This window comes from Nerophis ophidion, linkage group LG05 (genome assembly GCF_033978795.1).
Source record: "Nerophis ophidion isolate RoL-2023_Sa linkage group LG05, RoL_Noph_v1.0, whole genome shotgun sequence".
In the NCBI taxonomy this organism is placed as follows: domain Eukaryota; kingdom Metazoa; phylum Chordata; class Actinopteri; order Syngnathiformes; family Syngnathidae; genus Nerophis; species Nerophis ophidion.
In genome coordinates, this window is record NC_084615.1 from 66,832,383 (window position 1) to 66,851,660 (window position 19,278).

At 42.4% G+C, this 19,278-nt stretch overlaps 1 protein-coding gene across 1 annotated transcript in view; it reads right to left on the reverse strand.

The window, feature by feature from the left end:
- cyfip2 (cytoplasmic FMR1 interacting protein 2) overlaps window positions 1-14,508 on the reverse strand; it is a 57,417-nt gene extending 42,909 nt beyond the window's left edge. Inside the window, exon 1 of the mRNA XM_061901825.1 lies at window positions 14,346-14,508. The gene's annotated coding sequence lies outside the window, so the exon portion shown is untranslated. The remainder of the gene's footprint in view (window positions 1-14,345) is intronic.
- Window positions 14,509-19,278: the final 4,770 nt, after the last annotated feature.

Consider the following 19,278-nt stretch of genomic DNA (forward strand, 5'->3'; position numbering starts at 1 on the left):
GCGGGCTTGTTTTACGTCTTTGTGAGAAGGAGAGACGAGAAGGAGTGAGAAGAGCCTGTAGTGTAATGCCCGCAGCTAAAAGCAACTGCGTGAGAATGTATACTCGAATATTACGATATAGTCATTTTCTATATCGCACAGAGACAAAACCGCGATACATCGTTTGTATCGATATATCGCCCAGCCTTAATATATATATATATATATATATATATATATATATATATATATATATATATTTATTAAGTAGGCGAATCTTTGGGTGTCCCACGATTTGATTCAGTATCGATTCTTGGGGTTGCGATTCGATAATATATCGGTTTTTGTGATTCAAATCGATTCTCGATTCAAAAATAATATTTTTCCGATTCAAAACGAATCTGTATTCATTCAATACAAAGGATTTCAGCAGGATCTACCCCAGTCTGCTGACATGCTAGCAGAGTAGTAGATTTTTTTTTAAAAGCTTTTATAGTTATAAAGGACAATGTTTTATCAACTGATTGCAATAATGAGAATTTGTTTTAACTATTAAACGAACCAAAAATATGACTTATTTTATTTTTGTGAAAATATTGGACAGTGTGTTGTCAAGCTTATGAGATGCGATGCAAGTGTAAGCCACTGTGACACTATTGTTCTTGTTTTTTATTTTTTATAAACCTCTAATGATAATGTCAATGAGGGATTTTTAATCACTGCAATCCTGAAATTATAACTAATATTGATACTGTTGTTCATAATATTCCTTTTTGTTTCACTACTTTTGGTTTGTTCTGTGTCGTGTTTGTGTCTTCTCTCAATTGCTGGGTCAGGTTTGGTTTTGGAATTGGATTGCATTGTTATGTATTGCTGTGTATTGTTTTGTTGGATTGATTAAAAAATGAAAAAAATAAAAAAATAAAAATTCTAAATAAAAATCGAATTTTTTTAAAAATGTGAATCGATTCTGAATCGCACAACGTATTCGATTCGATTTTTCCCCACACCCCTAATATATACAGTATATATATATATATATATATATATATATATATATATATATACACACACACAGAATACATACAGTATATATATATATATACATACATACATACATACATACATACATATATATATATATATATATATATATATATATATATATATATATATGAATAATCAGTAATTGTGTATCTATAACCAGCTTCCTGTAATCATTAACAAAGATCTCTTGAAATAGAACTTTATAATAGAATTGACTTCACAACTAAAGTCACAGGATTATTACCTGAGGACTTAGTCACCTTGACAGCTTGGTTTTCAATTATTAGCTAGTAAGAAATATAGCACCTTGCTAGAGGCGAGTACTGCTGAGCTCCTATTCATGGTTGCGAACACAGGCCTAGTTTAAAGTCGTGGTTGGCAGTGTAAGCGTTCCCACCCTATACTAGAAGCTTCTAAATAGTGTGTGTATATGTGTTTGTGTGTGTGTGTGTGTGTGTGTGTGTGTGTGTATCTTTACATAGAAAAAGGCTTTTTCATTCCTCTCTTAGTATCCTAGCTCGAGGGCCTATAACACTAGAACAACACGAGACCTTGCAAGACAACAAATCTCAATGGAAGTCCAACAGTCGGATTGAATACTAAGTAGACATGCCATTTATAACGACCATAGTGGCCTAATTGACATAACACTACTATACATTACAAGCGTGGTTCACCCTTTGTAAGAAAAACAATAACCCGTGAGCATGCATGAGGAAGTATCCCTGTAATCTTATATTACAGAGACACCAATACTACATTGACACTTTATTAGGTACTGCTCCACAAAAAAGTTCCAATACACTACATCGTTTAAATGAGATATTAATTGCACTGCACATCCTATAGTTAAATCATTTTTGACTATGCTGAGTGAGAAGTACAAAATACTAAGAACTCTTCTCAGCACAACACAGTACAGGTTTATACCACCAGCAAACTGCAAATCACAATAATAAACAATTCAAATTAAAAAAACCTGAGTGTCAATTAAAACCAAGTATTAAGATTTACATATTTTTTACACAGATACATGCAGCCAGTGTGTGTTACTATCAGAAAGGAAACACACTGAGGGAAAGTGTGTCAAGTCCAGGGTCACACTACTCAATGGGATCCCCCGCCCAGAGGCTGGCTTTGTTTCATTTATTCACCCTCATGAAACACAGCCAAATCCAGAGCATTTTCACACACATTCGATGCACATTTTCCAGCAGTGTCTACGTAGCGTAGGCTGGCAAGTATCACCTGATTCTCACAATGATGTGTTTTCCTTTTAGGCCGGCAACAATGGACACCACACGCTCATGCGAACACAAGCCGAGTTCACATGACCAAGCTTGACAAGCAGAGGACAGGTCAAAACAAAATTCCATTCTTTGAAGATTCATGGCATTTATGGTAGTTAACAGCCACGCAAAAAATAGCAGTAAAGATAAATTTAGGCATGCGATAAATGTTAAAGTGTGGTTTTGCATTTGGTTTTGCTTACAAATTAGTTTCCCGCAATTGACATCTGTCAACAATTTGAGTTTGGAGATAATACTTATAGTGAATTGTTTCAGTAATAGATGTGTGGTAAAAGAAGCTCCCCAAAAAACTTTACTATATCTGATTATCCACAACTGAAATATCGGGAATCATTTAATCTCACAAACCCACAAAGAAACCAAAAACCATTGATAAAAATTATATATTGATGAATAATCGCTATCTCTATTGTTTTCTGCACTGAGCTGTCTATCTGTGTTGGCCCTGCGATTAGTTGGCAACTTGTCCAGGGTGTATACCCCGCCTTCCATCTGAATGCAGCTAGGGTAGGCTCCACCCACCTACGCGACTCCGAAAGGGACAAGCGGTTCAAAATGGATTGATCGATGGAAAAACATACTACGTAACATTGCTGTATATCGATAAAAAAATTCCAACTAGGAGTAGTTTTGGCATAGTTGAGGTTTGCATGACTGTAACTCAGTCAACCTTCCATAGCAAATGCCTGTTCTTTTTTAGACCCTATTTTAGTCTAATGGTTGCTTCTGGTTTTCGATTCAGTGTTTTTGAATATCTTGAAAAGTACTATAAATGCTAAAACATTACAGACCACAAGCTAGAGGAGACTGAATCCACAGTGCCTCTGTTGGTTGCAGCCTAATAATGCACACCCGCAATAATGGAGGGGTGGGAGGTCAGCCACATCTGTGGTCCTCTCCAAGGTTTCTCATTGTCATCCCACTGGGTTGAGTTCAATCAATCAATCAATCAATGTTTACTTATATAGCCCTAAATCACTAGTGTCTCAAAGGGCTGCACAAACCACCACGACATCCTCGGTAGGCCCACATAAGGGCAAGGAAAACTCACACCCAGTGGGACATTGGTGACAATAATGACCCAGTGGGACGTCGGTGACAATGATGACTATGAGAACCTTAGAGAGGAGGAAAGCAATGGATGTCGAGCGGGTCTAACAGGATACTGTGAAAGTTCAATCCACAATGGATACAACACAGTCGCGAGAGTCCAGTCCAAAGAGGATCCAAGACACAGCAGCGAGAGTCCCGTTCACAGCGGAGCCAGCAGGAAACCATCCCAAGCGTAGGCGGACCAGCAGCGCAGAGATGTCCCCAGCCGATACACAGGCGAGCAGTACATGGCCACCGGATCGGACCGGACCCCCTCCACACGGGAGAGTGGGACATAGAAGAAAAAGAAAAGAAACGGCAGATCAACTGGTCTAAAAAGGGAGTCTATTTAAAGGCTAGAGTATACAAATGAGTTTTAAGGTGAGACTTAAATGCTTCTACCTAGGTGGCATCGCGAACTGTTACCGGGAGGGTATTCCAGAGTACTGGAGCCCGAACGGAAAATGCTCTATAGCCCGCAGACTTTTTTTGGGCTTTGGGAATCACTAATAAGCCGGAGTCCTTTGAACGCAGATTTCTTGCCGGGACATATGGTACAATACAATCGGCAAGATAAGATGGAGCTAGACCGTGTAGTATTTTATACGTAAGTAGTAAAACCTTAAAGTCACATCTTAAGTGCACAGGAAGCCAGTGCAGGTGAGCCAGTACAGGCGTAATGTGATCAAATTTTCTTGTTCTTGTCAAAAGTCTAGCAGCCGCATTTTGTACCAACTGTAATCTTTTAATGCTAGACATGGGGAGACCCGAAAATAATACGTTACAGTAGTCGAGGCGAGACGTAACAAACGCATGGATAATGATCTCAGCGTCTTTAGTGGACAGAATGGAGCGAATTTTAGCGATGTTACGGAGATGAAAGAAGGCCATTTTAGTAACGCTTTTAATGTGTGCCTCAAAGGAGAGAGTTGGGTCGAAGATAATACCCAGATTCTTTACCGTGTCGCCTTGTTTAATTGTTTGGTTGTCAAATGTTAGAGTTGTATTATTAAATAGAGTTCGGTGTCTAGCAGGACCGATAATCAGCATTTCCGTTTTTTTGGCGTTGAGTTGCAAAAAGTTAGCGGACATCCATTGTTTAATTTCATTAAGACACGCCTCCAGCTGACTACAATCCGGCGTGTTGCTCAGCTTTAGGGGCATGTAGAGTTGAGTGTCATCAGCATAACAGTGAAAGCTAATACCGTATTTGCGTATGATGTCACCTGGCGGTAGCATGTAGATGCTGAAGAGTGCAGGGCCAAGGACCGAACCCTGGGGAACTCCACACGTTACCTTAACGTAGTCCGAGGTCACATTGTTATGGGAGACACACTGCATCCTATCAGTAAGATAAGAGTTAAACCAAGACAGGGCTAAGTCTGACATACCAATTCGTGTTTTGATACGTTCTAATAAAATATTATGATCGACGGTATCGAAAGCAGCGCTAAGATCGAGGAGCAGCAACATAGATGACGCATCAGAATCCATCGTTAGCAATAGATCATTAGTCATTTTTGCGAGTTCTTCCTTGCCCTGATGTGGGATCTGAACCGAAAATGTCCTTGTGGCTTTTGCAGCCCTTTGAGACACTTTTGATTTAGGGCTATATAAATGAACACTGATTGATTGATTGATTGATGCATGATAGATTTGCTAATTTCCTTTTCTTAGCTGGTTACTCTCCGTTGTAACGCGGTTCTTATAGTCTTGTGTTGAAATAGAAAAATAATTTGTTTCATTTCTTGTTTCACTACTTAAAATTCAAGCTAGCTTAGCATCACAGCTAGCATGGCTTGTGTGTGTCCACGCTAACCCAGCTAAAACAAAGTTTTAGGAATGCTAGCTAATGGTTCTTCCACATTAAGTTAGAATCAAACATAAAACTAACATTTAGTGAACATTAGCAATTAAAACCGCAACTTTATTTTGCATACGAAAATAATTGATATTTGGACATTTGTCCATCGATTTATGAATCCCCACAATTAAATTGTGATGCATCGGAGAAACAATAATTTTTGCCACCTGTAATATTGATGAAATAATACAAACCCCGTTTCCATATGAGTTGGGAAATTGTGTTAGATGGCGTGGAACACCGCAGAGGCCACCACAGTGTATATGTTTCTTTTAGTTTTTATTCATAGAAGTGGCTGGTTGCATCAGCTCTGTTACTTTAATGTCTTTCATGTCCTTTGAGTTCTTTGATGTTTCCCTCTTAAACATCAATCAATCAATCAATCAATGTGTACTTATATAGCCCTAAATCACTAGTGTCTCAAAGGGCTGCACAAACCACTACGACATCCTCGGTAGGCCCACATAAGGGCAAGGAAAACTCACACCCAGTGGGACATCGGTGACCATAATGACCCAGTGGGACGTCGGTGACAATGATGACTATGAGAACCTTGGAGAGGAGGAAAGCAATGGATGTCGAGCGGGTCTAACATGATACTTTGAGAGTTCAATCCATAATGGATCCAACACAGTCGCGATAGTCCAGTCCAAAGCGGATCCACCACAGCAGCGAGAGTCCCGTTCACAGCGGAGCCAGCAGGAAAACATCCCAAGCGGAGGCGGATCAGCAGCGCAGAGATGTCCCCAGCCGATACACAGGCAAGCAGTACATGGCCACCGGATCGGACCGGACCCCCTCCACAAGGGAGAGTGGGACATAGGAGAAAAAGAAAAGAAACGGCAGATCAACTGGTCTAAAAAGGGAGTCTATTTAAAGGCTAGAGTATACAAATGAGTTTTAAGGTGAGACTTAAATGCTTCTACTGAGGTAGCATCTCGAACTGTTACCGGGAGGGCATTCCAGAGTACTGGAGCCCGAAATGAAAAAGCTCTATAGCTCGCAGACTTTTTTTGGGCTTTGGGAATCATTAATAAACCGGAGTCTTTTGAACGCAGATTTCTTGCCGGGACATATGGTACAATACAATCGGCAAGATAGGATGGAGCTAGACCGTGTAGTATTTTATACGTAAGTAGTAAAACCTTAAAGTCACATCTTAAGTGCACAGGAAGCCAGTGCAGGTGAGCCAGTACAGGCGTAATGTGATCAAACTTTCTTGTTCTTGTCAAAAGTCTAGCAGCCGCATTTTGTACAAACTGTAATCTTTTAATGCTAGACATGGGGAGACCCGAAAATAATACGTTACAGTAGTCGAGGCAAGACGTAACAAACGCATGGATAATGATCTCAGCGTCTTTAGTGGACAGAATGGAGCGAATTTTAGCGATATTACGGAGATGAAAGAAGGCCGTTTTAGTAACGCTTTTAATGTGTGCCTCAAAGGAGAGAGTTGGGTCGAAGATAATACCCAGATTCTTTACCGTGTCGCCTTTAATTGTTTGGTTGTCAAATGTTAGAGTTTTATTATTAAATAGAGGTCGGTGTCTAGCAGGACCGATAATCAGCATTTCCGTTTTTTTGGCGTTGAGTTGCAAAAAGTTAGCGGACATCCATTGTTTAATTTCATTAAGACACGCCTCCAGCTGACTACAATCCGGCGAGTTGGTCAGCTCTAGGGGCATGTAGAGTTGGGTGTCTACAGCATAACAGTGAAAGCTAACACCATATTTGCGTATGATGTCACCTAGCGGCAGAGTGTAGATGCTGAAGAGAGCAGGGCCAAGGACCGAACCCTGGGGAACTCCACACGTTACCTTAACGTAGTCCGAGGTCACATTGTTATGGGAGACACACTGCATCATATTAGTAAGATAAGATTTAAACCAAGACAGGGCTAAGTCTGACATACCAATTCGTGTTTTGATACGTTCTAATAAAATATTATGATCGACGGTATCGAAAGCAGCGCTAAGATCGAGGAGCAGCAACATAGATGACGCATCAGAATCCATCGTTAGCAATAGATCATTAGTCATTTTTGCGAGGGCTGTCTCCGTGGAGTGATTTGCCCTGAAACCGGATTGAAAGGTTTCACATAGATTGTTAGACGCTAAGTGTTCATTTAACTGCTCCGCAACAATTTTTTCGAGGATTTTTGAAATAAAGGGAAGGTGAGACACCGGTCGGTAGTTTACCATGAGGTCAGGATCGAGGTTAGGTCTTAAGTACTATCTAATCTAATGTAAATATAAATGGAATACAATCTAATCTAATGTAAATATAAATGGAATACAAGGATTTGCAAATCCTTTTCAAGCCATATTCAGTTGAATATGCTACAAAGACAACATATTTGATGTTCAAACTGATAAAAAATGTTTGTTGTTGCAAATAATCATTAACTTTAGAATTTGATGCCAGCAAGATGTGACAAAGAAGTTGGGAAAGGTGGTAATAAATACTGATAAAGTTGAGGAATGCTCATCAAACACTTATTAGGAACATCCCACAGGAGTGCAGGCTAATTGGGAACAGGTGGGTGCCATGATTGGGTATAAAAACAGCTTCCCAAAAAATGCTCAGTGTTTCACAAGAAAGGATGGGGCGAGGTACACCCCTTTGTCCACAACTGCATGAGCAAATAGTCAAACAGTTCAAGAACAACGTTTCTCAAAGTGCAATTGCAAGAAATTTAGGGATTTCCACATTCACGGTCCATAATATCATTAAAAGGTTGAGAGAATCTGGAGAAATCACTCCACGTAAGCGGCATGGCGGGAAACCAACAATGAAAGGCCGTGACCTTCGATCCCTCAGACGGCACTGCATCAAAAACCGACATCAATCTCTAAAGGATATCACCACATGGGCTCAGGAACACTTCATAAAACCACTGTCACTAAATACAGTTTGTCGCTACATCTGTAAGTGCAAGTTAAAGCTCTACTCTGCAAAGCGAAAGCCATTTATCAACAACATCCAGAAATGCCGCCGGCTTCTCTGGGCCCGAGATCATCTAAGATGGACTGATGCAAAGTGGAAAAGTGTTCTGTGGTCTGACAAATCCACATTTCAAATTGTTTTTGGAAATATTCGACATTGTGTCATCCGGACCAAAGGGGAAGCGAACCATCCTGACTGTGATCGACACAAAGTTCAAAAGCCAGGATCTGTGATGGTATGGGTGTGCATAAATGTCTAAGGCATGGGAAACTTACACATCTGTGAAGGCACCATTAATGCTGAAAGGTATATACAGGTTTTGGAACAACATATGCTGCCATCTAAGCGCCAACTTTTTCATGTACACCCCTGTGCTTATTTCAGCAAGACAATGCCAAGCCACATTCAGCACGTGTTACAACAGCAAGGCTTTGTAAAAAAAGAGTGCGAGTACTTTCCTGGCCCGCCTGCAGTCCAGACCTGTCTCCCATCAAAAATGTGTGGCGCATTATGAAGCGTAAAATACAACAGCGGAGACCCTGGACTGTTGAACGACTGAAGCTCTACATAAAACAAGAATGAGAAAGAATTCCACTTTCAAAGATTCAACAATTAGTTTACTCAGTTCCCAAACATTTATTGAGTGTTGTCAAAAGAAAAGGTGATGTAACACCGTGGTGAACATGCCCTTTCTCAACTACTTGGCACGTGTTGCAGCCATGAAATTCTAAGTTAATTATTTGCAAAAAAAAAAACAAGTTTATGAGTTTGAACATCAAATATCTTGTCTTTGTAGGGCATCCAACTCAGTATAGGTTGAAAAGGATTTGCAAATCATTGTATTCCGTTTATATTTACATCTAACACAATTTTCAAACTCATATGGAAACAGGGTTTGTACATTTTAGAAATTGTCCCTTTCTGATATGTGAGGATTTCCAAGAGTGAGTCTATTACAGATTGGAGGTGGACTACTCGGAAAAGAGCTGTTATTTGATCAGTAGCAGTAGAAGCATTTAAGTCCCATCTTAAATCTCATTTGCCTTTAAATAGACCCCCCTTTTGGACCAGTTGATCTGTCGTCTCTTTTCTGCTCTGCGGAGAGGGGGCCACAGATTAGGTGACCACATATGAGGCGTTAGCTGTTCAAGGTCGGGACTCGGGATGGACCACTCATCTGTGCTTTAATTCATTTACCATGAATTGATTAATGTGTACCCCGACTTGAACAAGTTGAAAAACTTATTCGGGTGTTACCATTCAGTGGTCAATTGTGCGGAATATATTCTGAATTTTGCAATCTACTAATATAAGTTTCAATCAATCAATCAGTTGGGGGACATCTCTGCGCTGCTGACTTGTCTCCACTCAAGATGATCTCCGGCTGGCCCCACTACGGACTGGACTCTCACACTATTAACTAGATCCACTCGACGTCCATTGCACTGGTCGCCCAGGGGGTGACGGGTCCCCACATCTGCGGTCCCCTCAAGGGTTTCCCATTGTAGCCCATTGGGTTGAGTTTTTCCTTGCCTTGATGTGGGATCTGAGCCGAGGATGTCATTGTGGCGTGTGTAGCCCTTTGAGACAATTGTGATTTAGGGCTATATAAATCAACTTTGATGGATTAATTTAGCAAAGTTACAGATTTTGAAATAACGAAATAGGTGAGATAGATAGATTGGTAGTACTTTGTTGATTCCTTCAGATGAGTTCCCTCAGGAAAATTCAAATTCCAGCAACAGTGTACAGAATTGAGATCGAATATAAGAGGAGAAATATAACCTTAGAGGAAAATCTAATTTAAAACATTTGTATTGCTGAAAGGATTTAGTAGAGAACATCCACGATAAAGTTCGCAACTTTCGGTGCTAAGAGAAATGCCCTGCCTCTAACAGAAGTCACAGACGATGACGTCGCATGTTTGATGGCTCCTCACATGTTCACATTGTTTTTAATGGGAGCCTTCAACAAAAAGCGCTATTCGGACCGAGAAAACGACGATTTCCCCATTAATTTGAGCGAGAATGAAAGATTCGTGTTTGAGGATATTGATAGCGACGGACTAGAAAAAAAAAAAAAACGCGATTGCATTGGGACGGATTCCGTTGTTTTTAGACACATTTACTAGGTTAATTCTGGGAAATCCCTTATCTTTCTATTGTGTTGCTAGTGTTTTAGTGAGTTTAATATTACCTGATAGTCGGGCGGGTGTCTCCACGGGTGTTTTGACGGGCAGTGCCTCAGGGGAGTCGACGTCAGCTATGGACGGCACAAGCTCAGCTTTTCTCCGGTAAGAATTGACTTTTTAACCACAATTTTCCCACCGAAACCTGCTGGTTGACATTCGGTAGGATCCATGTTCGCTTGACCGCGCTCTGATCCATAGTAAAGTTTCAGCTCTGGGAATTTTAAACAAGGAATCACCGTGTGTTTGTGTGGCTAAAGGGTAAAGCTTCCCAACTCCATCTTTCTACAGTGACTTCTCCAATATTAATTGAACAAATTGCAAAAGATTCAGCAACACAGATGTCCAAAATACTGTATGATTATGCCGTTAAAGCAGACGACTTTTAGCTGTGTGTGTGCGCAGCGCTCATACTTCCTGAAAACCGGTGACGTCTTGCGTACACGTCATCATTACACGACGTTTCGAAGACGAAACTCCCGGGAAATTTAAAATTGTAATTTAGTAAACTAAAAAGGCCGTATTGGCATGTGTTGCAATTTAATATTTCATCATTGATATATAAACTATCAGACTGCGTGGTGGGTAGTTTTTTTTTTGTTTTTTTTTCCAAGATGGCGCTGCTGTAGTGGCTGCTGTTGGCAGGAACTCTGTGCTCTGGTGTCATCCTGTTGTGTTTCCCTCTTTTTTTCATGTGTTATTATATTTTCTTGCCTTTTGGTCCGGGACCCTTTGGGACTGTGTGACAAGGGGTGCCACTTTCGTGACCTCTGTGGTGCTTTTTTTGTGGACTTCCGGATCTGCCTCCCGGGAGCCTTTTGGCCATGGAGACCAGCTGCTGGGTGTCTGCCACACCGGAGTCGGTTTGGAGGGACTGGAGGAGATGCAGATGAGGGGATATGGCTGCGGAGCTAGCACTGAGCGCTGGGACGGAGAGGCTTCGTGGGGTCTAGGCTGGGTGAGCAGGTGTCGGACACCTCAGTCACCTTGGACGTATCCTCGCTCATTCATGCGGACTGGACACTGGCCGAGAGTGGAGTCGGCTGTCTTGGTTGCTTTGTTGGGTCTGCTCCTTTCTCTGGCCATGCTCCCTCCACCTTAGCGGACAATGGTGTGGAACACCGCAGAGGCCACCACAGTGGATATGTTTCTTTTACGTTTTATTCATAGCTGTATGTAGAAGTGTCTGGTTGTATCTGCTGCTTTAATGTCTTTAATGTCCTCTGTGTTCTTTGATGTTTGATGTTTCCCTCTTACACACATGTAAGAGGGGTGTGTACTATGGCTATGAGTTGTTTTTGCCCTTAGCCTCAGTCAGCACCCCCTCTCCAGGGCCCAGGCTAAACCGATTTTTTTATTTTATTTTAATCTTCTATTTTTTTTCTCCCCCCTTGTTTACCTGTATCTCATCTTTTTTGTAAAGGGCGCTGGAAGCCGGCAGACCCGTCAGCGATCCTGTTCTGTCTCCCTGTAATATTGGTCTAAACTTGAATGGGATTGTGCTGAAAATTTTAATTTTCCTGAAGGAACTCTCCTGACGGAATAAATAAAGTACTATCTAAACCAGGGGTGCCCATTTCGTCGATCGCGATCGACTGGTCGATCTCGGAGAGTGTGTCAGTCGATCTCAAGCCAGGCATTAAAAAATATACATAAATATGAGCAATCATCAATCATACCAAGACTTCACTTTCGTCAGTTGTTTGACATTCTCGGCACCCGAGGATCTTGTGAGATGACGCTGGCTGCTGCAAGCTCATATTTAAGAAAAAAATCACTAACAGGGCGGACGCAGAGAAACACATTTTATTTCTAGAGACTCCGTACCTACTGTCAAAACTCTAAAGACCGACTGCACAGTTCCTGTCTTCACCATAAAAGACCTGTTTCATCCTGCCTGTGCTAACAAAATAAGAGTCTCAGAAAGCTAGCGTGCACAAGCTAGCAAGCTACGGAGTTTGATGCCAATGTATTTCTCCCCCGCCCTCACCGACCGCTTTCTCACTTGCTTGCCCACCCGCACAGTCACTGACGTCACTCACCTGCTGCCAGACATTAAAAGGGCCACACACACATATGCTACTCTCATAACAAAGTGTTTAAAAACGAGTACGCAAGTTGGACAAATGAGATGCCAAATCCAACCACTTTCATGTGGTATTGGACAGAAAGGAGGACTTTTTTTTTCCTCCATTTGAAAATGCGGACGTTATCAGCACCACTGTCTAATTCCAATCAATGCAAGTCATCAGAATCAAATACACCAACTTATATTCTTGTCTTCATGAAAGAAAGGAATCTATGTGTGTTAGACATGCTTGTATTATCATTAAACACCATTAACTTGTTAACAAAAATGTCTCTTTCATAAATAAATACATATAAATTATAAATAGGAATGAGGTAGATCTCCTCGACTTGGTCAATTGAAAAGTAGCTCGCCTGCAGAAAAAGTGTGAGCGCCCCTGATCTAAACTAATCTAAGTAGTGGGTTTCATCCATCCATCATCTTCCGCTTATCCGAGGTTGGGTCGCGGAGGCAACAGCCTAAGCAGGGAAACCCAGACTTCCCTCTCCCCAGCCGCTTCGTCTAGCTCTTCCCGGGGGATCCCGAGGCGTTCCCAGGCCAGCCGGGAGACATAGTCTTCCCAACGTGTCCTGGGTCTTCCCCGTGGCCTCCTACCGGTTGGATGTGCCCTAAACACCTCCCTAGGGAGGCGTTCGGGTGGCATCCTGACCAGATGCCCGAACCACCTCATCTGGCTCCTCTCGATGTGAAGGAGCAGCGGCTTTACTTTGAGTTCCTCCCGGATGGCAGAGCTTCTCACCCTATCTCTAAGGGAGAGCCCCGCCACCCGGCGGAGGAAACTCATTTCGGCCGCTTGTACCCGTGATCTTATCCTTTCGGTCATGACCCAAAGCTCATGACCATAGGTGAGGATGGGAACGTAGATCGACCGGTAAATTGAGAGCTTTGCCTTCCGGCTCAGCTCCTTCTTCACCACAACGGATCGGTACAACATCCGCATTACTGAAGACGGCGCACCGATCCGCCTGTCGATCTCACGATCCACTCTTCCCTCACTCGTGAACAAGACTCCTAGGTACTTGAACTCCTCCACTTGGGGCAGGGTCTCCTCCCCAACTCGGAGATGGCACTCCACCCTTTTCCGGGCGAGGACCATGGACTCGGACTTGGAGGTGCTGATTCTCATTCCGGTCACTTCACACTCGGCTGCGAACCGATCCAGCGAGAGCTGATCGTGGGTTTCAGTAGGCCTTTAAATTAATAAATCAATATTATAAAAAAAAAAAAAAATACACTTTTTAAAAGAGAGTCAGCCTGCAATGACGGCACACACAGAGGATATTTATGGTGGTTACGGTGGTTGATTCATTGTAAATTGTGTTCGGACGTGAAGCGGAAGTAGGCGAACGTGCCACCCGAGCATCAGTCACAGGCCTGCAGGCGTGTCGCTATGAGAGCAATGCAGCCTCCCAAAGTTGACACCTCGCTTGCTTGCACATCCACGCTGAGCCTACTCCAACAAATATGGCGTCAAGCATCGAATTTCTCTCTAATGAACGTCGGATGAGACGTTAAAAAAATAAAAATAAAAACCCGTCTCGCCTCCATCACTCATCCGTGCACTTGCTACGCTTCACTCGCCCCACCCATCTCATCACCGTGGGGGCTACGATGCCGCTGGAAGCTAACGGGAGTCCCACCGGTGTTAATCCCGGTTCACTCATTTCGGCGTATTTCAGCAACGCCCATGCGCCTTTGAAGAAGTACAGCGGCTAACGCACACCGAGAATGATGCACCGTGCTCGGGGGAAGTGAGGCGGAAAAAAGGAGCCTTCATCACTACCCAGCTCACATCACCAACCTTCTCCCGCCGCCGAGTCGCCCACCTACCTGCTAATCTCATGTCCCTCCGACCATGCGAGGTGGCGGTGCGACGCCGTTCCGACCTCTTCCCCGTCTTTTCGCTCGTCTTGCTAGCCGACTGATGCTCTAGTTTCGTCCCCGGTATCTAACCAGCGTTAATCCGCCCCGCACACAAAGAGCAGAAAATGGCTGCAAGTGCAGTTTCTTAAAGGGACAGTCACAGTGGCGCCTGCATGATGAGGATGATGAAGAAGATGATGACTCTATAATGTGAGTTAAAGTGGCTGCTTACAACTTGGTCAAAGTTACTTTTTTTTTTTAATCGAAATAATATTACCAGAAACAGTTAGTTATGTTAATGCAGAGGTCTTTCCACAGTGAGGCCGTCACCCCCAGGGGGTCTTTAGGGGTACTGCAGGGGTGGTGGTGTAATCTTTGATTAAAGGCCTACTGAAATGAGATGTTCTTATTTAAACGGGGATAGCAGGTCCATTTTATGTGTCATACTTGATCATTTTGCGATATTGCCATATTTTTGCTGAAAGGATTTAGTAGAGAACATCCACAATAAAGTTTGCAACTTTCGGTGCTAAGAGAAAAGCCCTGCCTCTACCGGAAGTCGCAGACGATGACGTCACACGTGTGGGGGCTCCTCACATATTCACATTGATTTTAATGGGAGCCTCCAACAAAAACTGCCTTCCGGACCGGGAAAACGACAATTTCCCCATTAATTTGAGCGAGGATGAAAGATTTGTGTTCGAGGATATTGATAGCGATGGACTAGAAAAAAAAAAGAACGCGATTGCATTGGGACGGATTCCGATGTTTAGACACATTTATTAGGAGAATTCTGGGAAATCCCTTATCTTTCTTTTGTGTTGCTAGTGTTTTAGTGAGTTAAATAGTACCTGATAGTCGAAGATGTGTCTCCACGGGTGTCTTGACGCCAATGCCTCAGGGGAGTCGACGGCAGCTTTATGGATGACACAAGCTCAGCTGATATCCGGTAAGTGGCGACTTTTTAACCACAATTTTCTCACCGAAACCTGCTGGTTGACATGCGGTTGGGATCCATGTCTGCTTGACCGCGCTCTGATCCATAGTAAAGTTTCAGCTCCAGGAATTTTAAACAAGGAATCACCGTGTGTTTGTGTGGCTAAAGGGTAAAGCTTCCCAACTCCATCTTTCTACTGTGACGTCTCCAATATTAACTGAACAAATTGCAAAAGATTCAGCAACACAGATCTCCAAAATACTGTGTAATTATGCTGTTAAAGCAGACGACTTTTAGCTGTGTGTGTGTGCGTAGCGCTCATACTTCCTAAAAACGCGTGACGTCCTGCGTATGTGTCATACTTGATCATTTTGCGATATTGCCATATTTTTGCTGAAAGGATTTGGTAGAGTACATCCACGATAAAGTTCTCAACTTTCGGTGCTAAGAGAAAAGCCCTGCCTCTAACGGAAGTCGCAGACGATGACGTCACATGTGTGGGGGCTCCTCACATATTCACATTGATTTTAATGGGAGCCTCCAACAAAAAGTGCCATTCGGACCGGGAAAACGACAATTTCCCCATTAATTTGAGCGAGGATGAAAGATTCGTGTTCGAGGATATTGATAGCGATGGACTAGAAAGAAAAAAAAACGCGATTGCATTGGGACGGATTCCGATGTTTAGACACATTTATTAGGATAATTCTGGGAAATCCCTTATCTTTCTATTGTGTTGCTAGTGTTTTAGTGAGTTGAATAGTACCTGATAGTCGGACATGTTTCTCCACGGGTGTGTTGACGCCAATGTCTCAGGGAATTGACGGCAGCTATGGACGGCACAAGCAAAGCTTTTCTCCGATAAGAAGCGACTTTTTAACCAGAATTTTCTCACCGAAACATGCTGGAGGACATTCGGTTGGGATTCATGTCTGCTTGATCGCGCTCTGATCCATAGTGACGTTTCAGCTCTGGGAATTTTAAACAAGGAATCACCGTGTGTTTGTGTGGCTAAAGGCTAAAGCTTCCCAACTCCATCTTCCTACCGTGACTTCTCCAATAGTAATTAAACAAATTGCAAAAGATTCAGCAACACAGATGTCCAAAATACTGTGTAATTATGCTGTTAAAGCAGACGACTTTTACCTGTGTGTGTGCGTAGCGCTCATACTTCCTAAAAACGCGTGACGTCCTGCGTACACGTCATCATTACACGACGTTTCCAAGACGAAACTCCCGGGAAATTAAAAATTGTAATTTAGTAAACTAAAAAAGCCGTATTGGCATGTGTTGCAATGTTAATATTTCATCATTGATGTATAAACTATCAGACTGCGTGGTGGGTAGTAGTGGGTTTCAGTAGGCCTTTAAAAGAGGATAGAAGGTCCATTCTATGTGTCATACTTGATCATTTTGCGATATTGCCATATTTTTGCTGAAAGGATTTAGTAGAGAACATCCACAATAAAGTTTGCAACTTTCAGTGTTAAGAGAAAAGCCCTGCCTCTACCGGAAGTCGCAGACGATGACGTCACACGTGTGGGGGCTCCTCACATATTCACATTGATTTTAATGGGAGCCTCCAACAAAAAGTGCCATTCGGACCGGGAAAACGACAATTTCCCCATTAATTTGAGCGAGGATGAAAGATTCGTGTTCGAGGAATTTGATAGCAACGGACTACAAAAAAAAAAAAGTTAAAAAAAAAACGCAATTGCATTGGGACGGATTCCGATGTTTTTAGACATATTTACTAGGAGAATTCTGGGAAATCCCTTATCTTCCTTTTGTGTTGCTAGTGTTTTAGTGAGTTAAATAGTACCTGATAGTCGAAGATGTGTCTCCACGGGTGTCTTGACGCCAATGCCTCAGGGGAGTCGACGGCAGCTTTATGGACGACACAAGCTCAGCTGATATCCGGTAAGTGGCGAATTTTTAACCACAATTTTCTCACCGAAACCTGCTGGTTAACATTCGGTTGGGATCCATGTCTGCTTGACCGCGCTCTGATCCATAGTAAAGTTTCAGCTCCAGGAATTTTAAAAAAGGAATCACCGTGTGTTTGTGTGGCTAAAGGCTAAAGCTTCCCAACTCCATCTTTCTACTGTGACTTCTCCAATATTAATTAAACAAATTGCAAAAGATTCAGCAACACAGATCTCCAAAATACTGTGTAATTATGCTGTTAAAGCAGACGACTTTTAGCTGTGTGTGTGCGTAGCGCTCATACTTCCTAAAAACGCGTGACGTCCTGCGTACACGTCATCATTACACGACGTTTCCAAGACAAAACACCCGGGAAATTTAAAATTGTAATTTAGTAAACTAAAAAAGCCGTATTGGCATGTGTTGCAATGTTAATATTTCATCATTGATATATAAACTATCAGACTGCGTGGTGGGTAGTGGTGGGTTTCAGTAGGCCTTTAAAAGGGGATAGCAGGTCCATTCTATGTGTTATACTTGATCATTTCGCGATATTGACGTATTTTTGCTGAAAGGATTTAGTAGAGAACATCCACGATAAAGTTTGCAACTTTCGGTGCTAAGAGAAAAGCCCTGTCCTACCAGAAGTCGCAGACGATGACGTCACACGTGTGGGGGCTCCATACATATTCACATTGATTTTAATGGGAGCCTCCAACAAAAAGTTCTATTCGGACCGAGAAAACGACAATTTCGTCATTAATTTGAGCGAGGATGAAAGATTTGTGTTCGAGGATATTGATAGCGACGGACGAGAAAAAAAAACGCGATTGCATTGGGACGTTTTTAGACACATTTACTACGATAATTCTGGGAAAACCCTTATCTTTCTTTTGTGTTGCTAGTGTTTTAGTGAGATAAATAGTACCTGATAGTCGGACGTGTGTCTCCACGGGTGTCTTGACGCCAATGCCTCAGGGGAGTCGACGGCAGCTTTATGGACGACACAAGCTCAGCTGATATCCGGTAAGTGGCGAATTTTTAACCACAATTTTCTCACCGAAACCTGCTGGTTAACATTCGGTTGGGATCCATGTCTGCTTGACCGCGCTCTGATCCATAGTAAAGTTTCAGCTCCAGGAATTTTAAAAAAGGAATCACCGTGTGTTTGTGTGGCTAAAGGCTAAAGCTTCCCAACTCCATCTTTCTACTGTGACTTCTCCAATATTAATTAAACAAATTGCAAAAGATTCAGCAACACAGATCTCCAAAATGCTGTGTAATTATGCTGTTAAAGCAGACGACTTTTACCTGTGTGTGCGCGTAGCGCTCATACTTCCTAAAAACGCGTGACGTCCTGCGTACACGTCATCATTACACGACGTTTCCGAGACAAAACTTCCGGGAAATTTAAAATTGTAATGTAGTAAACTAAAAAAAACGTATTGGCATGTGTTGCAATGTTAATATTTCATCATTGATATATAAACTATCAGACTGCGTGGTGGGTAGTAGTGGGTTTCAGTAGGCCTTTAAACGGGGATAGCAGGTCCATTCTATGTATCATACTTGATCATTTCGGGATATTGCCATATTTTTGCTGAAAGGATTTAGTAGAGAACATCCACGATAAAGTTCGCAACTTTCGGTGCTAAGAGAAAAGCCCTGCCTCTACCGGAAGTCGCAGACGATGACGTCACACGTGTGGGGGCTCCTCACATATTCACATCGATTTTAATGGGAGCCTCCAACAAAAAGTGCTATTCGGACCGAGAAAACGACAATTTCCTCATTAATTTGAGCGAGGATGAAAGATTCGTGTTCGAGGATATTGATAGCGATGGACTAGAAAAAAAAAAACGCGATTGCCTTGGGACGGATTCCGATGTTTAGACACATTTATTAGAATAATTCTGGGAAATCCCTTATCTTTCTATTGTGTTGCTAGTGTTTTAGTGAGTTAAATAGTACTTGATAGTCGAAGGTGTGTCTCCACGGGTGTCTTGACGCCAATGCCTCAGGGGAGTCGACGGCAGC